Source organism: Bacillus rossius, chromosome 1 (genome assembly GCF_032445375.1).
Source record: "Bacillus rossius redtenbacheri isolate Brsri chromosome 1, Brsri_v3, whole genome shotgun sequence".
NCBI classification, from domain to species: domain Eukaryota; kingdom Metazoa; phylum Arthropoda; class Insecta; order Phasmatodea; family Bacillidae; genus Bacillus; species Bacillus rossius.
The window spans coordinates 160,453,484-160,477,775 of record NC_086330.1 but is presented as its reverse complement, the minus strand read 5'-3'; positions in this window follow the sequence as shown (position 1 = coordinate 160,477,775).

Genomic DNA, 24,292 nt, shown 5'->3' with positions numbered 1-24,292 from the left:
AGGTCCTCTGGGATGCAGCACCCCACTTATTGTTGTAGTGTAGTCATGAAGTTGGTGCCACTGCAAGACAGTTGTTGTGATGGTGTCATGGAGCTAGGATAAACACGGAGTGGTAACTGATAATAAATAGAATAGAAGCAGTGTATCTGATATTATTATATGTCTGACCTTACCCTGAATGGGCACTAAAACATGGCGCAGTCGGTAGGATCAATAGTAAAAGACCATTGTATCAAGAAGAATGAATAACACAGTGCCGAATAAACAGAAGGTGTGGGAGGAAACAATATAAATGAACTCGTGAACCTAAAGTCACAGCACAGATTAATATGTCGATAAGACAAGAACAAGAAAAAAACAATCCATAAAAAGTGAACACCAGGCTACTGCAAACGTCACATAACCTCAACATGGCGGGAACTGTTAATTTGCCAGCTGCATTGATACTTTCAGGAAACGTGGCAGCACACTGGAAAACCTTCAAACACAACTTTGAGATTTATATTATTGCCAGTGGAAACGATAACAAACCTGATAGTATCAAAATAGCTTGTTGCTAAACATTATAGGTCAATAAGGTGTTGATCTGTACAACACATTCAATTTTAACAATGAAGAGAAAACAAAGTATGATAAGGTGATACAAGCCTTTGAACAACACACAACCCCCCCCAAAAAAATGAAGCATTTGAACGATACATTTTTAATCAGCGGTGCCAAGCTGAAGGTGAAACTATTGACCATTTTGTCACAGATCTGAAAAGACTGGCTAAATCATGTTCATTTGGGGACCTCGAAGAATCCCTGATTCGTGACAGAATCATTGTGGGAATAAGTAGTACCACGTTGAGGGAGAGTCTCCTGAGAATAGAAGATTCAACACTTTAGCAAGTAGTCAACCATTGTCAGGCATCAGAGAGAAGTCGGGAACAAGCAACACAGATGCAACAGGGCCAAGGTAGGACAAAACAAACTGGTGGAGAAGAAGCAACCTCAATTCCAGTTGATGCCGTTGCTCGAGGAAAATATAACCCTAAAAGAACAATTAGGACAACTATGCAACAAGACAGTCAAAAACAACATGTATATGAACGTGCGAGATACTATGAACAACCAAAACATCTTCAAAGCATTTCAAATTGCTCATATTGTGGCAGAAAACATCCTCCAAGACAATGTCCAGCTTATGGCAAAAAATGCTCTGCATGCCAGAAATATAACCATTTTGCGGTTATGTGCCGAAAGGAACAACAAAATCCACGAAATTAGTACAAATGAACATTATAGTGAGAAAAATAATGATAGTGAAGAAGACGTTGCTTTTATGTATAGAATTGTGGCTAAACAAGAAAAAGAAATTGACTCAATGAGGGCGAAACCAACAGAATAATGGAGACAGGATGTATGGGTAGAAAAAAAAAAAAAACAAATAATTTTAAACTGGACACAGGAGCAGCTGTTAACACTATACCAAGCGAGATATTAGATCAAATAAGACCAGAAGTGAAAATTAAGCAGACAAACATAACACTGGAAGCATTTGGTGGATCTACAATTAAACCAGAAGGAACTGTCACACTCAAATGTGAAGTGAAGGTAAGAAAGGTAGATTTGAAATTTGTTGTGGTAAATTTACAGACAACACCACTACTAGGTTTAGAAGGATGTGAACAGCTAGAACTAGTGAAGAAGTTACAGTCAATTGTGGCAGAGCCTACAGACAGCAATACGAGAGAGTTTGTGAAAAACAATTCTAAAATATTTCAAGGCTTAGGTAAGTTTCCTGGCACATACACAATTAAGATAAGAAAAGAGGCTAAACTAATTAATGAGCCCCCGCACAGGATTCCAAGTTCAATGAAGCCAACATTCAAAAGAACTCTTGAAACAATGGAAAAGAGAAAAGTGATTGAAAGAGTAGAAAACCCAACACTGGAACATTGCATTAATCAGTTAGTAACTGTAGAGAAACCAAATGGGGAACTAAGGTTCTGCCTAGATCCACAAGAGCTAAACAAAATCATTGTCACAGAACATCATCTAATTCCAACCGTGTCAGAAGTTGCTGAAACATTGGCTTTTAATGAGTATTTTACGGTGTTGGACTTAAAAGATGGGTATCATCAAATTGAGCTGGATGAAAAATCAAGTAATTTGTGTAGCTTCTCAACTCCGTATGGAGTATACAAGTTCAAGAGACTTCCTTTCGGCCTTATCTGTGCTAGCGAAACTTTTCAAAAACAAATGGAAGGCAACTTCAATGATATTCCCAATGTGATGGCCTATCAGGATGATCTCATTATGTATGCAAAATCAGCAGAAGAGCATGATAAAGCCTTGCAACAAGTACTTCGTAGTGCTGAAGAGAGAAATATCAAGTTTAACGTAAGGAAAGTGCAGTATAGGAAAAATGAAGTAACATATATAGGCTTCAAATTTAGCAAGCAAGGAATGAGTATGGACCAAGATCGAGTAAGAGCATTAGTCGACCTCAAAGCTCCAGCTTCGAAAAAAGAGCTCCAACGATGTATGGGAATGTTTAACAATGTTCGGCAATTCATTCCACATATCTCTACTATAACAGCACCCTCACGGCAACTTTTATCAGACAATGTGTGCTATCAGTGGCTACCTACACATGAAAATGCTTTAAATGAAATTAAAGCTTTGATATCAAATGCACCAGTATTGGCAAACTTTACACCATGCAAAAAAAATAGTGATTCAATGTGAGGCCAGCAAGGATGGATTAGGGTGTGTGTTACTGCAGGACCAACAACCTTTAGCCTTTGCATCGGCAAGCATGACACAAGCCGAACAAAACTATTCACAGTCCGAGAAAGAGATGAGAGCCATTGAGTTTAGCCTGAAAAAATTTCACAATTATGTGTATGGGTATAAGGTCACAATCATGACGGACCAAAAACCACTTTTCGCCACAATGAACAAGCCTGTACACAAAATAGGTTCATCAGTTCTATGCATACTAAGGCTAAAAATACTAAAATACAACACAGAGGTAAAATACTTACCTGGACCTCAAATGTACATTGCAGATATACTGTCCCGGTCATATCTCTTAGGTCCTACTGAAGAGGACCCAGAAATGAAAGAACTAGTTCATGAACTAGTTAGGCACTTACCCATGTCTGAGTCAAAGAAAGAACTCTTTATCAAGACCACAGAAAAAGATAATGAACTTTCAGCTCTCAAGGACATGTATGGCAAGGGTTGGCCTGAACATAAAAAACAAGTGCCAGAGTGCATTAGGTGGGCATGGCCTATGAGAAATGACATATATTATGTGGACAATCAGTTGCTCTTTTACAATGACAAACTCATTGTACCTCAAGCACTGAAGAATCTTATTTTAGACCTGTTGCATGAAGGTCACAATGGAAGGGACAAGACTATAGCAAAAGCCAAAACTGTGTACTACTGGAAAAACATGTATTCAGACATTACAAGATGGGTGAGTGGATGCCATATATGTGAGAAATATCAATCAATGAAGAAGAAATCACCAATGATTGCACAAGAGATTCCACAACTCCCTTTTGAGAAGGGTTCGGTGGACATTCTGGATAATGCAGGCAAGAACTACTTGATTGTTGTTGACATATTCTCAAAGTGGCTGGAAATAATACCAATAAATCATAAGACAGCAGAAAATGTTTGTGATAAACTGAGGGATGTGTTCTGCACGCATGGCATTCCAAGAGTAATTAGAGCAGACAATATGCCCTTTCTATCGCAAACGTTTGTGAGGTTTGCACGGACCTATGACATTGAAGTGAGAACATGAAGTCCGCACTATCACAGAAGTAATAGCCTGGCAGAAAAGGGATGTCACACAGCAAGGAAAATACTAAAGAAAAGTATGGAGCAGCAAAACGATTTTAGAGATCTGCTAAGAGAGTACAGAAACACGCCGCTGTCAACCTTAAACATTTCACCGTGTCAACTACTAATGAGCCGCCAAATAAGAACATTACTACCAGTGACAAGTCAAATGCTTCAACCCAAAGTTGAAAAAGACGCACATAAAAAATGATATTAAATCATGAACGGTGCAAACAGCAGTATGATAAGACAACCTTGAAACAGGTTAGCGAGTTTAGAGAAGGAGACAAGGTGGTGATAAAAACAAATAAGAATGCACAGTGGGAACCTACTACAGTTGTAAGGATACATGATGCTCCACGATCCTACATTGTAAGGAACCAGAATAGAAGAGAAGTGAGAAGAAATGAAACACACATAAAAGCGTCTTCAAAAACAGAAGAGAGTGAAAGACATCAAGAAGTCATATTGCCAATAAACAGCGAAGAAAAGGAAGGAAGAAGTAAAGAACATCACAGGAGAGCTCAGGAAACATCAGACGGTGTAACAAATGGTTTTGCAGGCTTCGAAGTGAATACTTATAAAGACCATGTAGTGAATAATGAAAATGGTAGTGCAAATAGACAATCATATACATTTAGTTTAATCGAAGCAGACAGGAGTGTAAGGTGCACTATAATGCCAGATTCTTCTATCAAACAGGCTGGTGTTAACAGAACAATAGTAACAAGATCAGGGAGAGTTATAAATCCTTCCAAGAGGTTGAATATGTAATGTATGTACAGTGTATGTGACAAACAACTTTGAAAGGGGAGATGTTGTAGTGTAGTCATGAAGTTGGTGCCACTGCAAGACAGTTGTTGTGATGGTGTCATGGAGCTAGGATAAACACGGAGTGGTAACTGATAATAAATAGAATAGAAGCAGTTGACGACAGTCGTCGTACCCTCCTAGATGCAGAGGCCGTACCTGTCCGCCGACGTGGGCCTAAGGGAGATATGTTTCCCCCCCTGTGCACCGACTGTGAAGTGCTACAAGCAGGGACACACCCGCGTGCGCCCTGGTACGTCAGCGGACGTCAGGATGTTGTATATAGTTATGTTTTGTAAATACATTTAAATAACCACGAGCCTCCGCAAATATATATAACTCTTACGTCTGGATAAGTGTATTTGAATGTTATGTAAATACTTCGTCTTTATTCTGTAATTTATTAATTGAGTCATTTGTGTTGCCTTTATTAACTAACTACTTTTAATATTGTTGTATTAATTCTTTAATTCATTCAAGTGTTATGCCAGCCATGTAGCTGCAGCCTGGCGCACCGCGAGGCGGGCTTCTCCCACGCCAGCCGATTTCCCCTCCACTCCACCGCGGCCCGCGGGCCTCGGCCCGCTAGCGGGCGGAGGAGGGCAGTGGCGAACCAGACGCGAGAGCGAGTAGACGCGCGCTCCGCTCCGCTCCGCTCGGGATACGCGTTTTCTTAGCTCTGAGTTCGCAGCCAGTGATAACGTCACGGGACTGCCTCTGCAGCCGAGCTGCTCTTCATCAGCATTCGTTATACCGCTGGACTTTTCTCAGTTTTACTTATCTTTTCGGGACTTTATTTGCATACGTCATAGGCCGTGTAAGTGCCTCTTCGCACCGCCAAACCCTCTCGGTCAGTACGTGTATTTACTGGACCTCTTCCGCTTCCGTGACGGGCCGCGTACACGCTGTGTATCAATACGAATCTTTCGTAACCGGTGCGATTAGCTATGGGGTTACCTTCACTGTCGTTTCGGGTCGCATCTTGAGGACGAGACTTATTTCCGGGAGTCCGGGTCACGGCGGGGAGGACGCTCGTTCCGCGACGTGCCGGCCAGGCTGCGGCAGGATTTCTTTACGGAATAAAAAGGGGCTCGTGAAAACGGACATCATCGCATTATCCTTGGAACTACCTACCGTTCCTCCTACCTATGTAACTTTCCCCCTTGGTCCCGTATTTTCTGGTCCTGGCCACGTTGGCCTGAACTCACTTCCTCACCGACGAGAGCTACATGGGCAAAACAGGACATTTTCGCAAACAGGAAATTGGGGACCATAGGCCGAGAGACGTCACAGTGTATCTGATATTATTATATGTCTGACCTTACCCTGAATGGGCACTAAAACACTTATAGTTGTACAGAGGGGAAATAAAGTCGGTCAGGGGTGCAATCACTTATGTTAATTCAGGTAAATAACATCGCAGTCAAATGATAAGCCCTACGAATCGCTGCAGTTCTTTGCAGTTCTGGGGCATCGCAGCTTCAGCGATTTTGCGCATGTGTGCGGGCTGGGGGCTGTTTCCTTCCACAATTACTACATGTCTCAGGATTTTTACCGCCAGTATTCCAAGATGACATTTTTTATGCCAGCCGTGAGATGGGTAGCTAATTGATCTATAATGTGCGATAAGCGAGTAATGGGGTCTTCCCACATCTCAGAGAAGTTAATGACATCATCCTGATAGGCTATGGAAAACTGTCACACATAACTCTACAATACTTGAGTGATCATCTCTTGAAAGTGGGTTGAATTACATTTCAAGCCGAAAGGCATTGCTTGAAACTGAAATCTCAGTGCTCTGTGAACGCTGTCTTCTCTTGGTCCTCACAGCATGTGGGCACCTGTCAATAGCCTGCTTTAAGGTCAAGTGTTCTAAACACTCTCGCCCGCCTAAACTCGCTATGGCAGCCTCGACTCTGATCTTTGGGGGTGGAGAGCTGACTGTAAAGGTGTTCAAAGGCTGGAAGTCCATGCAGAAATGCAACGAGCCGCCTTCTTTGGTGCTAGTACGACACACGAGTTGTAAGGACTGTTAAATGGCTCAATGACATAATCTCGCAGCATTTACGAGACCTGCTCCCATACAACACGTTGCTCTTTAAAACCATAGCCCCAAGTGGTTGAAAACGGGTATGATGTTGTTAGTTGGAATTCTGTGCTCTGCCACTTTGCTGCATTGCAGCAGGTTGGCCATTGCAAACACATCTTGCCGCTCGCACAGCACACATTTTACCGCTGCCTGGTACTAGGGAGTAACATCATGGTGGAATTGCTCCAATGTCAATATCTCGCCAGGCAGCTCGGATGCGAGACCAGTGGCATAGACAGTGTAGTGCTCGTATTCCCACATGGACACAGGCCAGGTTAAATTTCACCATTACATCGTGTTCTGATAACAATGGCTGACCTAACACAATGTCCTCGTGCAAATCCTCTACTACAAGTGCTGTTACTATAGTGGTAAAGTCCCACCAGCTTACCTCCAGATTCGTGGAGCCCAGAAGAAAACATAGTTGGGTGCTGATGGCCAGGTACAACTCAGTCATGTGTGGTTGCAGTGCACCAGGTGGTATTATGTCCAGGTTCACAAACACTTGGCTGGCACCAGTGTTGACCAGTACTGCAGCGGGTCTGACATTCCTCTCCACCAGAATGCGGAGCTGCTGATTGTGAGGTCGGGATAGCTGGCCAAGGATTGGTGTTGGGTCATCCACAACTCCTGTTGCTGGATCACTTGAAGCAGGGGGCGGGTTTCTTGTCGTGGTCATTCACATGCCAGTGCTAAGTTCCAGCTGGAAACCCCTGCTGACACTGTGGTGATCGGTCATAACTCCATTGTTGGTGGTCATTACGTCGCTCCCATGACTGCTAGTTGGCCAGTGCGTTAGGTGCATTCTCAATTGTGTGTTGTTGCTTAGGTGGAGAGAGTAGCCCGCATTCACTGTCCGGTTGATTCGCGACCAGCAGGCTACTAGTTGAGGAAGGGCTGTCAGATCTCTTCATGCTTGTAGGTCCTCATTGCCATTCTTTCTGCAAGTTGCTCTTGGTGGCTACAGCTTGTTTGTTTCACGAACTCCTCCAACAAGGCGAGTTGGCAACAGCGCATAAATTGCTGTACATCATCACTGAGCAGCAGTGTCACCATCGGGAGAGCGGCTGACAGTTCGATGTCGAGAGATACACCAGAACACCTGTAACTTATGTGCAATAATCTGTTCCACGGGCTCGCCATCTCAAGTCTCCCTGTGAAATTTCGACGCATATTGTCACAAGGATTGTCCGATTTCAAAACAATGCATGCACGATAGCTTATGCGAATTTAGCCCATGGCATACCAAACTGTCCCCACAGACCTCACCAATGCCGTACTGTGCCCTGAAGCTGCTCACCTGTGTGCTTCGCCCACACATCTGTTGGTATACCTGCCCTGGCTAAACGCATCTCGCATGGATTCAAGAATGTACTGTGGTCTTCATATGATAATCCGTTGAACTCAGGCAGCGTAAATCGTCCTGTGCTCGACATTATTCGCGGTGCTACCCAGTGTGGCCATAGGCGGCATGGCCACTTGATTTTAGATTTATTTTAATTAATTTTGAATTATGGCTGTTACGTAATTTTAGTTTTAATATTTGCCCCTTTTTTTTTAAAAAAGTATTGGTTTGTTATAAGTTTTGTAAATCTTATTTTTAAATATGTTTTTATATTATGTTATTTTTTTACGTTAATGGTTTAGTTTCTTAATATTTAATAATAACGCTTTGGACTTTCAATCAAAATACTGTGTGCGACACTCCTCCGCTGTGAGTATGCAAATGGTCTGTTCCAAGGCTATAAGGTGGTGGGGGAAATACGTCAAGAAAAAAGAAAAAGACAGAATGAGCTGTAGGCGGGGAGTCGTCAGCTGATCGCCGTGTGGCGTGTGTGCGCTTCGAGCGTAACGGGAGCGATGGCTCGTGGTATTGGGCCTGGGCAAGCTCGCGAATACTTTTTTCAATAAAATCAGCTGACGTGTATTGAGCATTGGGGAATACTTACGTCGTCACGGGTGCCACCAAGAAGAAGAAGAGTTCACGCTACATTTTTCCGTTGATTGCAGAGTTAATATGAAGCATTTAGCACCTCTGCTAAATTACAGCCCACTAAACTCCAGGCCAGGAGGTCCGGGGTGTGATTCAACGTACATCGTTCGTCCAAGTAAGTGATTCCGGCCCTGAACTTTTGCCCCTGTAATCCCGGGGCGTTGATTTGGACTTTGCCAAAATAAGAGTGAATAATCCAAAAATAACTTCTGCAAAAAGACCCTGCCCACAACTTCGAGTGTATGTTCCACCGTGGTACCAATTTTAACGAACCTTATATCATGCTTGCCGCGAAGTGTCGAAAATTAAAGATCACCCGGGTGTAATTAAGACATTTTAGAGTGACATTTATTTTTATTAACTTTTATTTAAAAAGAATTGTAATTCATTATTTATATACATATATATATTTTTGGAGCAGCTTTTCATCAATGTCTGATTTTATTTATGGGTTTATTACAGTATTTATTTATTGGTATATACCAAAACGTGGCTCTATTAAAAGCCTCTGTAGCTCTATAGGGCAAAAGGTTATAGGTATTATTGTAATCTTTTTGAGATTTTGTCTTCAATTAAATTGCCTGCCATGTTCATGCGCAAGTAGTCCTATTAAAGTTTTTGGCATTTCAAGTAATTACGTGTTTTTCGTTTTAAATACTATTACTCTGTTCTCTTCCTTTTCCAAAAGGTCTTTGAATAATTTACTTAAGAATTATGGGGCACCGGTTTATTGGAGCAGCCCGCAAAATAATAATTTGAAAAAGATTAAGAATTTACGTGGAGTGTTTAAGGCTGTTCCCAGACGGGTGTCTGACTTGTGGTGGTGTGACACAGGGGGTGCGAACCACGACACCAGATATCTGGATTAGCTGGCAGAGCGAATTCCTGCGTTCGTTTTTGGTCAGATGCATGACACATGCATCCTGGGAACGGGTATGTTTTCAGATAGACTAGCTTCGTTTGTGTGATTTGTTGAGTTGGTATCGGGGTTGGCTGCATAGAAGGTAATAGCTCATCTTCGTTTTTCCATGTCTATGCTGAGTCCCATTGTATTTTTCCTGTATTATCATCTGTTCCCTGTTTTTATATAAATAAATGGAGCCTATTGGAACATGTTACGACCCTTCACCTCACCTGTCAGTATGTACATGTTTTTAGCTAAAGACAGTGGTGTCACTCACAGGTCATTGGCCGCGGTAGTAACTTGCTGGTGTTCGCGATGATTGTAGTGTGACCAGTTGCCATGATGCCGACATCACATGTCAGTGCGCGAACACATGGTTTGCTGCATGCCACTATCTGTCATTCTTGACACATTAGAACATGTGGGCAGTCCAAGAAGTGGAGAAGATGGGAGTGAGCCACTCCGCGAGGAAGGACACACGGAGAGGGAGAAGAAAAGTGAATAGAGGTGGGAGGTTTCCCAAGGAGAGAGAAAGCGATGGGAAGAGACACCCCGCGAGCATTGTAAAATTGAGATGCCTGTGCTGTGGAGTATTTGTGCTCGTTATCGGTGCCTACTTCTGGTGTTTTTGTCACAGGATACTGGAAAAGGCTCAGAGCTTGAGAAGCGGGGGATTTCTTGGCATCATCCTGTGATGAAGAGCAATAGTTTCCTAGATGGCTACGTCGAATAGTCTGCTCGGTGTGTCTACACTGCCCCATAATGCCTGCATTTTTCCATCTCTGTCTTAACTCTTGCCTGTACATTCTGTTGCTCGCCACACATACGGGCACCAAATGCCACCTCCTGGCGGTCTCATGGCTAAAAACTGGGTTGAACTTAGTGATGCAGAAATAATTTACAATAATTTAAATATGAGATTGGTTCCGGAGGGTGCCAGGTTAGCTCGTATGTCTAACCCAAGGGTTGGTTTGGGTCACTGGCTCCAGTGTGGCTCACTAAGCTCGGCACTGCACTTATTAGTGAAGACTACAAACTAACGACGTTCTTGAGTGCTACCTTATCTGCATAGGTAGTTGATTCCTAAGTGGGTTGGGTAGCGATCTACTGAATGAAACAAACATTTTGGCAGGCATAGTTTTCTTCACATGAGCCGAAGGTCAAGAACTAAGCCTGAGTCGGTATGCTGCAAATTACAATGGAAACACTGTTAACACATGCACTTCACACTACCCGTCCACACCCACTGGTTTCAGTTGCTATAGAAAATTTGCGATCCAAATCAGTCGGCTCTGAACTCTTTAAAACTCCACGGCATGGTCGCACGGGAAAGGAGAAGAAGTTACGGTTGTAGGATTGCGCCCTGCACCGAAAACTGGTCCAGATATTTGTGGTGAATTAAGTACAGAAGTTTTTAGTTGTTTAATAAAAGTTACCATTATGTAGATCTCAGTAATGAAAATGTTTCAGCTTTCTCATGTGACATTCATATCTGCCTTGTACTGCGAACTCCTTGAATCTTTCAAGAGGGGAGCAGTGAGAGAGGGGAAGGACAGAACCCTCACATGCCACACCCATAAAGAACTTAATAAATGTTTTAAGTAAAACTGAACTCCTAAACATCTTGTAATTTAATTAGTTAAATTCCCCACATGGGAAACCATTGACAGAATGTATAAATATGTGTCTATTAATTATATGGTTATTTTATTTACTCGAAAAACACCGGTCAAAGCAGAGACTGTTTGTCTCTTTTGGGCTACTTCATTACCTGGAGTCCGACTATTTATATATTATTAAATACACTCAGTAAGCACTGCGTATTAAATCTGGCCTGGGGACACAAAAGATATTAAGTCATTCGTCAAACCAAGTACTCTAAAGGAGTCCGATGCTTACTTAACGATACACTTTCTTTTGTGAATATGATAGCTTTTCATAACTCTTACTGGAATTAAATACACTGATACTCATACAGTTGCCTAACACATGGCACAGAACACTTACTTAGTTGCCAACACAATCACTAACTTAACTCGTGTGGATGTGATGTGATGGTGCATCCCATCAGCGGTGACTTTAGGTGGGGTGGAGTTCAGGCATAGGCGGTTCGATGTGTATATGTATATATGTATATATATATATATATATATATATATATATATATACATACATATACATACATACATACATACATACACATATAAATACACATAGATTTTTGTAGCATCTGTTCACTGTACACACTCTGAGTAATTGTCTACAGTCGTGTAGAGCAGTGGTGTTCCTTAAATGTAAATAGACTACTAGCAACAAAAATAAACAATTATTTAATGATGATACAAAATGTTAAAAAAGTTTTACATCTTGTCCCAAAAGTAACAAATGTAAATAATGAGAATTGGATTGACTATTTAGCTCGTAATTAGGCTTTTACCTGGGGGCAAGAAGTCTTCGCCTTTCACTCACTTCCCCCATTACAGTCTCTTCAGATATTTTGCATCTTTTACCCCTAACATCTCTTCATCCAGCCCATTCTACTCCCTTTCTCTCCTGCCAAGAAAAGTTTTCCTGCCAATTTACATTCACCTCCAGTCCTCTCTGGAGCTTCCCACCTGTGATCTCTCAGTTCTTTATACTCACCTCTGTGTATCCTGGGGCCCAGCTGCCCCCAGCAATGTAGTGTCCTGCCATGAAGTCCCAGCATCCTTCTATTACTTAATACATGGTGAACCTGTTTGCCAAACCCAGGTTATTTTGCAGGTTAACTCACAGGTACTTATACTCTTCGGCATCTGTTATCTGCTGCCTCTTCCACATAAGTATAAATTTCCCTGGTTACCTTCCTATTCCTTGTGAACCTAACCACCTTTGTCTTTTTCTACATTCAGCGACATCCGATTCTTCTCCATCTATCATTCTAGTCTGCTCAAGTCACCTTGCAGATAAATCCTTTCCCCTACCACCTCATACACTATGCAATCATTCGCAAATACTCTCATCTTGGTCTCCATATACCTTCAATATTTTTCATCATAATCATGATCAACAGGGGCTCCAACACACTCCCTTGCGGAACTCCTGATACCACTTCCTCCTCTTCAGACCTTTCCTCAGCCATGCTTACCATCTGACTTCTATCACTCAGGAAGTCCACTAGCCAACTAACCACCCTCTCATCCTCCACCAACACCTCTACTTTCTCCATTAGCCTCTTGTGAGGTACCGTATCGAATGCCTTTTCAAAGTCTATGAAAATTGCATCCATCTTCTTCCCCTGTCCTCTACTTCCACAGATCCTTCAGCAACAACATCAACTGTGTTTTACACGAGTACCTTCTCTTTAATCCATGCTGTCTATCATCCACCCAACCTAGGCAATTCATTTCTCCCACTTTATAACTACCCACCAGCCTCTCCATTACTATTTATGCACAGGCTGTCAGTCTGACTGGTCTGTAATTTGCCAGTTTAGTCTTATCCCCACCATCCTTGTAAATTGATACGATTTTACCACTTCTTTTCATTGATTTGGATTTTTGAACATCACCATTAAGTATCTACATACCTCCTCACCCCCCAACTTAAGGTTACTCTTCCTTATCCCGTCCGGTCCAGGTGCCTTCCTCCTCGTCAAACTCTTAACCCCATTTCTCACCTGTTACATTCTTATTTCTAAATCTATTTGTTCTACCTTGTTTGCTACTACTTTCCGATACTTATATATGTCTCACAAAGATAGGTAATGTTCATGTAGCAAATTTTCCTTCTCCCTGTCCTCTGTACATTCCTGCCTCTATTCCCCTGAGCACCAATATTTCTTCCTCTCCCTTTTTCCTTCGCACATTGCTATTAAGATCCACCCTATTTTATTTCGCCCTTTTTTGGTCTTTAGCATTTCCATATATGCATCCATTCTCTCCCTTGTTATACTCCCCAGTTCCATACCCAACTTCTTTATCTCAATCTTTATTTCTCCCATTCCTTTACACCCTTAAATCATATGAAGAACAAAAGGTCTGTTGTCATATTCCAAATTTAATTTTTGTTATGTAGGTACTCAAATAAGTATAGAACCTTATATCTAAACCACTTTAATAACATGTTATAACAGTAATGTTACATGCTGCCTTATTGATACACATAAAAACATCCATCCATGGATATCATACATCCTTATAGACATCACACTTTACATTAATACACTACATATATTTCCCCACCCCCCCTAAGTGGAGGGAATATGCCAAAATCCCGATACACAAATCGCAATCTCTAACCTTACACTTGCCAAAAGTTCTTCTGAAAAACCCAGCTTTGAAGGTGGTCTCCTTACTCCACTAGAGGGGGGTCCTACCCACTGTGCCTCTCCACTCCCCCCTTGAAGTGGGATGCATGGAGTAGGGCCCTCTTCTGACCTTTAACCAGCCCTAATGGTTTGGTTAGTGCAAACACTACCGATCGGCACTTCCTGAACATAGGTTGACTGCTGGGTTTTACTGCTAGTGACACTTTTGGTCCTCTGTACATCCCCAGTTCATCTGTCCTGAACACTAAGGGGTATGGCTTCAACATAATATCTAACATGTTGTCATTGCAGCCCACCCCAACATGATTAACCCCAACTAGTGTTATGCCTAGTGGCTCTAGCCATAAACGGCCCAACAAACTAGGGCCCTTACCTTGTACTAACAACAGTTCTAGCGGTATAACTTTCCTGGCCTTGAACTGCACCTCCACCTGTTAAGTGCCCAACACCTCCAATGGTTCTTCCGACCAAGTACGTAGCACTTAATTACCCTTCATCAAGGGCGGATCTTCTGGCCATAACCGTTTGAAAGTCTGTCTACTAAAAATAGAGTAACCTGCTCCTGTGTCAACTTCCATGGTGATTGGTTTCCCATCCAACCTAACCTCCACACACAGTGGACCACGCCTGCTTTTATCACTCATATTATACAAGGTGTACTCACCCTCATCTGGGTCAGATGTCTCCCCATATACATTTTTGTACCTGGCGTGCCTCCCGTGTCGCGCCAGTTACCACCGCTCGAGGTGTCACTTGACTCTTCTTTTTTGATAGACACGCCCTTTCAATGTGACCCCGGTTATTACAAAATCTACAGACCGTAGAGGTGTGCCAGCATTTATCGGCAGAATGGCTGCCATTACAACACCAAAAAGTTCGGTTCTGGGGTAACTGTGCACCCTGCTGAGCTTTACTCCCTCCTAGTGGCTTCATTGCTGTGCCTGCTGTGACCTTCCATACACACCAGATGATTCCAGAATATCTTTGCCTCTCAACTCGACCAGGTTCCGCCTTGTTTGCCTTCGCTGCCGTCGCAATATCTACTGCATCCTTGAAGGTTAGTTTATCTTTGGCCAACAACGCCCGATGCACCACGCGATCTTTAACCCCGCAGACCAAACCATCGCGCAACATACGTTCGAGATTCGGAAAATTGCAGTGAATGCTTAATCTGCGCAGCTCAGCCACATAAACAGCAATAGATTCCCCGTCGGTTTGGTCCCGCTTCAAGAACTTATACTTCTCTACAATTTCACTGGCTTTAGGTTCAAAATGGTCCGTAAGCTTGATGTGTCCCGGCAATAGCGGCCAGTGCTGGAGTGGCTTGAGGTGGGGTGAAAAGCCCGCTGGTATTCTGGCAGATGCTCCTTGTCTATCAGATGTTGGCACTTGTCTGAGATACCTGCGTCCTGCCCTCTTGCAGGGCAGGGGAACAAGGAAGGGGAAAGGTCTTAAAACGTAATTCTCGGAAGACCGCTCCAGGAGGAGGGACCTAGAGCATAATCCTCGAAAGGCCGCTCCAAGGGAAGGCGGATGCTAGAGCGTAATACCGAAGGCCGCTCCAGCGAATGATTCCAGAGCGTAATCCCGAAGGCCGCCCCGGAGGAAGGAGAGAGAGAAAGAAGGAGAGGGAGAAGTGGAGAGCAGAAAGTAATACATCCAATTCTAGATTCCTGCTGTTTTTCCCCAGATCTCTCTGGGGTAAGGATCTCTGACTGGTACAGTACAAGCCAAGCTTATATACAAGTCGGTTACATTATCATTACAGTCAATATTTACAGATTTAGCCTTTGCAGCATGTTCTATAAGATGTCACTGACTGTCCTGATCATATGCTAATTTTTGACACTCGGGATGCTCCCAACACGAGCGGAAGCCCGCTCCTTCCCTGAGTAATGACACAATGAATCCCACTTATTTATATTGACGCCGTCCCCGCTGTCTGTCCTGAAATTATTATAATTAAATTACGTTAACTAGAATTTGGTCTCGAGGGCGGGGTTCTTTGCCTCCTGGCTGCAGGCAGGAACGCGTCTACAAAGGGGCCCCCAGGCTGTTATGGCCACCCAGGACGCCGTATCTATTAAAACACACCCATGAACGTAACTGGTTTTATTGCTGCGTCACACGTTACAGTACTTCGCCTCGTACAATACACTTTTACGTGACTGGCCGTACCATCGTCGACCTCATCTCTGCTCACACGGCCCTCTATTGGCGGTACCGGTTAGCGTCTGGCGGTATTCCGGGAGACTACCACATCGAGGGGCGCAGGCTATCCTGAGAGCTATGACGACGACGATTAAGGCACGCGGTGAATTTAGTGGTTAGGACGTGGTAATCTGGACGGTGCGTTATACAGAGAGTTCACTAATTACTGATTACGGAAATGGACAAAACACTACAATTGACGCTTACGCATGGCTGATGACGAACACTAACTCTAAAGCATGGTAACAAAGTTCACAATACACTATAAATCACGTAGCGCACGAAAACGACTTGTAGTCGAGTCACACATTTTATTGATGGACCGATCGACACGTCATACGGCCAAGTTAGGGCCGACCGTGGAGCTGATGAAAGTAAATTTAGAAATACTACCTATGGAAGTTCCATGCTGGTTCAGGTGCGAAAAGTTGGAGGCTCCACGTGTGTGGGGCTGCCGGCCCTGGTGAGTGCTGGAAGGCTACTGATGATTCTCCCTGGCAACCCGGCCAGGGAGGGGGAGAAAATCCGCGGGAAGCTACGGAGCGCGGGAAGATGATGCCGGCCAGTTTTGTGAATGAAAAGAGTTTACAACTTCATTAATTAAAAATTAAGAAATATTTGACATATTAAAAGTTTTATTTTGTGTTTGTTATTCAAATTGCATATGCACTAAATTCCCTTTTGCGCATTGCCACACCCGGCCGGGCGCTTCATATACACAGCCGGCCGTGACTTACGTCACGCCGTTCGAGGCACTGCTCCTCCCCTGCACTATGTTACACGCGCGGGCGTGTTCGTAGCACTGACACTGATTCAAGTGTTGAGGACACATAACGGCCTGTGCTTTTAGAAGGAGCACCGATGGCGTCGTCAACATTCTGCAGCAGGCACCATCTATTGGCACTGGGTGTATCACCATCTTACAGGATAACTAGCTTAAGCATAGAGATTAGGTAAAAAAATACCCTGCAGTGTCGGGGCAGCCATGTTTGTTTCAGGGATGAGCATGTAGCACTCGCACAAGGGGGCCGAGGCCAAATGCAGGACACGACAAGCTTGCTGAGAACATCGTTAAGTGATGTAGCATCCGTCGACGTTGGTGCTATTAACAATATCACCAAGTTGTAAGTTTCAACACCACACACGGTAAAAAATACAGCATGTTTCGTAACATCATCGTTAATTTTGTTTGCTACAAAATAAAACTGTAGCTTTTCGCAGTACGATCTACAAGATTCCCGACCCAAATCAAACTCTCCAATTGAGCCAATTAATGCCATTTTCCCATTTCCCTGTGGAAATTAGCTGGAATACTTAATCCTCGTCGCCACTATTACGTGTCCGGTTTACTGCACACAAGACTTTTTACAACTAGCGTGGTACGCCAGACAACCAACATACCAAAACACACACACTGCCAACCTAACACAACCACACTGTTTGGAACAACACACAACAGTTTCTGGACAATACACAACACTGGGTAAGTATTGACGCCGACCGCCAATGCTCCTCTGTCGCATAGACCGCTATGCCTCATCAACGTCTCGCAAAAGCGTGTGCACCGAACGCGCCCGTGCGCGCAGCAAAGTGCAGTTCGTGCGACGAGGCGAACGCCATACAACGAGTGCTACACCGGCGCAAGGATCCGGCCGGGTGTGGCATATCCTTCCGCCGCACTACAACAAATTGTTATAATTATGTTTTTCCACAGGATTTTATTAAACATTATTTTTTATTAATTAATAATTAAGTCTTTGCAAAATCATGTTTCAATGTGCGATTTGTCCCGAACCTGGCCGGTTCAGTTTCCCGCGAAATTCACACGTTTCCGCGGGAGGGCTGGCGGGGGAGGGGGGTCGCGCGCGGCGACACCACTAGTGTCCTTCGAGAGCTCAACCAGGCCGGCAGCCTGCGCGCAACGCGGAACCTTCAACCTTTGCATTCACCGACATGTAGTTTTCCATAGTGTAATTTCTTTTCAACCTTTTGTACAGTTCCGCGGTCGGCCTAAATTTACCATGAGGTACTTAACTTAATTCAATCAGTGCTCCGAGATGAGTGTTTACGTCATACGTAAGTACTGTGGGGAGAGTATGTGTTTTTACGTCGGCGCTTCACGCCCAACCTAGCCTACAGGCTACTTAGTTTTGGCCCGCACGGGGCAGCCAGCAGGCGACACGTGCCATCCAACTTAATAACGATTCAGTCCCTGGGACACACCTAGACACCACGTAGAGTCGCCGGAGACACGGGCCTACGTGTTGCTAGCCCAGTTTATCAAGTGTAATGTGTTAGCGGAATAGTTGTTCGCCTAAGTGTAATTCGTCATGTCAGGGCTTATGTATCACCGTCGTACTGCAGTGCGCCACCAAACTTAATAACGATTCAGTCCCTGGGACACACCTAGTCACCACGTAGAGTCGCCGGAGACACGGGCCTACGTGTTGCTAGCCCAGTTTATCCAGAGCTAGGTATTAGTGTAGTGTATTGTGCTTCAAAATATCGTGTGCCATGTCAGAGTGTCTTTTGTAACTTTCGCGTCACGTATACGAGTCTGCCCCTCACGCGCATAAGAATCGTGAGCCGCCACTGAGGAAGTGAGCTGCGCGTGTGACTAGTCGCGTCGGGCAAACCGTTACGGCCAGAACGGGCAGCACCATGTATTGGGCTGTGCTGTATTAAATTCACCAACTATCTGAAGAGGTTTTGTGTTATTATTCAGGCGTCCCGAGTGGCCTCAACAGCTCGGGGGGCCCTACTGCGTTGACCCCTACCTCTAGCCACAAGGCCGAACCTTCCCTGAGATCACGAACTGAACAAAATCACGTCTAAATACTCAGAGGTAGCGGGGACGGCGTCAAATTGGCGCCCGACTAGTGTGGCTTTAATTTTCTAAAAATTAATTTCCAAATTTTGTTTCAAATTTGTCAAATTTTTTCTCAAATTTTTCAAATTTTATACTTCAAATTAGTGTACCAGTAAGGGCTCGCGTAGGAAGTCGGGAATCGCGCGGAAACGGACGCGACGCGCAGACAGCCAAAGGAGCGGGCACCTGGCGATAGGCGCGCGTCAAGTTACACGCCAGACGCGCATCAAGTTACGCGTCAGGCGAGATAACGGCTGTGGGAGCGGAAGTCCGCGCGCCTCGCACACGGATCAGGTGGCGCAGCTGCGCAGCTGCTACGCGCCGAACAGGAGCACGAACATGAGCCGTGACGGAGCGGTAAAGATAGACATGGAAGGGGTATGCCACGCATGCCTTCTGCCAGGGTTGCCAATAAATCATGCCGCGGCAGGGGTTTTCGCCACCTGTACCTGCGACACAGATAGGAAGCACAAAACAGACTTTGACGACAGAAAATCAGGGCCGACGTCTACAATTCAGTGCGGCGCGAGGGGATGTCATCGGCGGCCCGATGAGGTGGCGTTCTGCCACCATTGCGGCACCGTGAGGCACCGCTCGTGCACCGAGGCCCGGGAGTTCCTTAACTTCCGGAATGGGCTATTCATGTGCCGCGCGTGCGAGCTCGCGCTGGACAGACCGTCAGCGACGCCGGCGGCCCCTGTCGCACCGCGCCCCGGCGGCACCCTCAAGCTGCCGGAGTTCGGAGGGCAGGAGCACGAGGACCCCGCAAAGTTCCTGCGGACATGCCGAGACAGGCTGGCACGATACGCGGTGCCTACAGATGAGTGGACGGAGAAGGCGTGCGATCAGCTGAGGGGGTGTGCCCTTGACTGGTGGACCACAGCCGGAGAATACGGCATGGAGTGGGGTGACTTCGCCAACGGACTGGAGGAGCGTTTCAACGACGCCCGTGCCCGGGCCCGGTGTCAACAGTCACTGTTCTGCCGGCCTCAGGAGGCGGGGGAGAGCGCGGAGGCCTTCATCAGGTCTAAGGCGCGGCTCCACCGACGGCTGGCGGAAGGGGAGGACGACAGCAGCATGCTAGGGGTAGTCGTCCAGCTGATGCTGCCCGAACTGCGGCCATTCCTTAGGGCCGCCACCGACAAGGGACTGGAGACGTTCGTGCGGTTGGCGAACGAGGTGGAGCGCGACGTGCAAGCTGTCCGTCGCAGCCGCGAGCCGCCCACCCGACGGCCAGGTGCGTCGCCACCGATGTTGGCGGCCCCCGAGGTCTCCAGGGCTCTGGTACCGTACGTGGAGCCAGTGCCGAGGCAACAGGGGGAGCAGCCGTCCCGACGTACCGCACCCAGGAAGAACACCGGGGCACCAAACCAGGGGGCTCCGCGCTGCAAGTACTGCCGTGAGGAGCGGTACCACTGGCACGACGTCTGTCCCACGCGGGCAGCTGTCTGGCAAGCCCGTGGGGCGGGCGGCCTTACGTCGGGAAACGCCCGCTAGGGGGTAGTGCCATGGCTGGCCACTGTCCCTGGAACCCTAGCCCGGCCTCCACTGTCACCCCGGCGCGCCCCGTCAGGACGGACGGGCGCGGCGCACTCGACTCGTCAGCGGCCTGCACCGGGTCGTCGGCGAGCCGCACCGGACACCAGGTGGCCCCGGCGACACCGGCAGCACCTGCGGTGTCCGCGGACACACCGGCACGCCCCGTCAGGACGGACGGGCGCGGCGCACCCGACTCGTCAGCGGCCTGCACCGGGTCGTCGGCGAGCCGCACCGGACACCAGGTGGCCCCGGCGACACCGGCAGCACCTGCGGTGTCCGCTGACACACCGGCACGCCCCGTCAGGACGGACGGGCGCGGCGCACCCGACTCGTCAGCGGCCTGCACCGGGTCGTCGGCGAGCCGCACCGGACACCAGGTGGCCCCGGCGACACCGGCAGCACCTGCGGTGTCCGCTGACACACCGGCACGCCCCGTCAGGACGGACGGGCGCGGCGCACCCGACTCGTCAGCGGCCTGCACCGGGTCGTCGGCGAGCCGCACCGGACACCAGGTGGCCCCGGCGACACCGGCAGCACCTGCGGTGTCCGCTGACACACCGGCACGCCCCGTCAGGACGGACGGGCGCGGCGCACCCGACTCGTCAGCGGCCTGCACCGGGTCGTCGGCGAGCCGCACCGGACACCAGGTGGCCCCGGCGACACCGGCAGCACCTGCGGTGTCCGCTGATACACCGGCACGCCCCGTCAGGACGGACGGGCGCGGCGCACCCGACTCGTCAGCGGCCTGCACCGGGTCGTCGGCGAGCAGTACCGGACACCAGGTGACCCCGGCGACACCGGCAGCACCTGCGGACCGCCTGACGGCAGCGGCAGCGCCCCGGGAGCAGTGTGGTGAGTCGTTCCAATTAGGGCAGTTGGGACCTGGGGCGGGGCATTTACTCCGGATTCCCGTCAGGATGGATGGACAGCCGGTGCATGCTCTTGTCGACACGGCCGCCAGCCACACGTATGTGTCGGCTCAATGCTCGAGCGTACGGGACATTGTCTCAGATGTGGAGGAGGTACAGTTAGCGACGCAGGGGGCGACAGCGCGTATTGTTGGCCGCTCGAACATCACCCTCTCCATCAGGGACCATGTTAGTCACACAACAGCACTAGTAGTAGAGGGACTACGGGAGATGCTGATCCTAGGTCTGCCTTGGCTGGCGCAGGAGGACGCCACTGTGGAAGTCAGGGAGGGGAGGTTGCACGTTGGCCACCACGAGCGGCGCACAGTTTACAGCCTGGGCTATCGGCCACCCGCCGAGCAGGGGACACCCATCATGCTCGCGGACTTGAGGAACGGTGTGCCCGCTGCCCATGTAGAGCTCATAAACAATGTCTTGTCTCAACAGCCACAGGTGTTTGCGGCCACAGATATGCTCCGCCGTACCACAACCACGGAACACACCATCCCCACCCGACCTCACCAACCCCAGTTCGTAAAACCATACGGGTTCGGACCCACTGAAAGGCACGTCATCCAGACCCAGATCACGGAAATGTTACGCGATGGAGTCATCGAACCCAGTGAGTCGCCATACAACTGCCAGATTGTCATGGCGAACAAGAAAGATGGCTCCATGCGTTTTTGTGTGAATTTCAAACCAGTCAATTCAGTAACCATACCCGCCCCACCACCGCTCATCAACATAACAGACGCTTTGGCGGGGCTGGGCGACGCCCGCATCTTCACGTCCCTGGACCTCAAGTCCGGGTACTGGCAGGTGCCGGTACGTCCAGAGGACCGCCCGAAGAACGCGTTCACTGCCCCTGACGGCCGGCGTTTCCAGTTCTGTGCCATGCCGTTCGGGCTGATGGACGCCCCCGCGACCTTCCAGGCCATGATGGTGCGTGTGTTAGACGGGTACGCGGGCGAGTTCGCCGCCGCGTACCTGGATGACGTCATCATCTGGTCACGGTCGTGGGAGGACCACGCCCGGCACCTCGGCCTGGTCCTTGAGCGGCTGGCCAGACACGGCCTCACGTGTGCCCCCCAGAAATGCCACGTGGGCGCGGCTGAACTGGAGTACCTAGGGCACATGGTGGACGCGAAGGGTTGCCGCCCTCTGCCAAAGCACCTGAACCTTATTGAGTCCACACCCGCCCCTCGAACCCGCAAGCAGCTGCAGAAGTTGATGGGCCTTCTCAACTGGCTGCGCTCGTTCATTCCGCATTTTGCCAGCGTCACCGCCCCGATGACGGACTTGCTGTCACCCAAGCTCCGGTTTCAGTGGACCAGCGAAGCGGACGCCGCCCTGGATGCGGTGAAACGGCAGTTCCGCGAGTGCCACCAGCTCGCCCGTCTGCAGCCTGACCTTCCCCTGTTCCTTCAGACAGACGCCAGTCAGGAGGGGATGGGGGCCGTCCTATACCAGGTGGGGGACAAAGGCGTGCGCCGGGTGGTGGAGTACGCCAGCGCCAAGTTCGGCCAGCCCGAACGGCGGTACCATGTGAACGAGCAGGAGTGCATGGCCGTCGTTTGGGCTATGCGCCGCTACCCGCCACCACCTGGAGGGCCGCCGGTTCACGCTGCGGACGGACAGCCAGTGTCTCCGCTGGCTGGACTCCGCCCAGGGCCGCAAGTCGAAGTTCACGAGGTGGGCGTTGATGCTCCAGAACTTCAACTTCGCGGTCGAGCACGTCCCTGGACGGGACAACCAGTTCGCCGACGAGTTGTCGCGCCATCCCGACCCACACAACACGTTTCAGGATGACCAGGACTGGGAGGGGCTGTTGCCGCCAGGGGGAGTCGCGCCGCCGGTCACTCCAGGGGAGGCGCCCGCAACTTTATTCCACATCCCAAGGGCCCCCGATTATCCCGCCGTCTTGCCTGTGGAGACCCTGAGCGGATTAGTGGAATTCGTGAAACAGGCCCAGCGGACAGACGACCCCACACAGGCCGAGGTGCGGTCATGTGGGGAGCAGGTTCACCCCTACCACAGGTGCGTGGACGGGGTGTTGGAGACCCGGGTACCAGGGGACATGGACGCCTGGCGCCTTCATGTGCCGCTCGGTGCCCGCGAGCAGGTCATGGGCTTCCACCACACGCACGAGCTGGCGGGACACCCAGGTGCGCACCAAACCCAGTTAGACATCCGTAAGACCTTCCATTGGCCGGGGGTGACGCGGGACGTACGGGACCTGGTGCGGCGCTGCCAGCAGTGCCAGCAGAGGAAGACGAGGCGGTCTGACGGGGTGGAGCAGCAGCGCCCCCGACGGCCCCGCGACCCGTTTCACACCCTGGCCCTGGACATAATGGGGCCCTACCCGCGGACCACCCGGGGAAGGAGGTTCTTGGTCGTCATCACAGACATTTTCACCCGGTGGGTCGAGGCCTTCCCGGTGTCCAACGTGCGCGCCGGAACCATAGCCGCCCTGCTGGACCACGAGATATTCCCGCGGTATGGTTTCGCGTGCGTGCTGTTGACGGACAACGGCTGTCAGTTCAGCGGGAGGCGCTGGAGAGCTGACTGTCGCCGTTGGGGTCTCGACCACCACACCACCCCCATTTACCATCCCCAGGCCAACCCCACTGAGAGGCGGAACCAGGAGGTCAAGGCGCAGCTGCGGCTGAGGTTGGGGGACGACCACTCCAAATGGGACGTCCACCTGCCGAAGCTGTTGTATTGCCTCCGGCGCCGCACCAACGCTGTCACCGGTCATTCCCCTGCCGAGCTTCTGTACGGGAAGAACTTGGCTTTGCCCGGGGAAAGCAGGGTGGC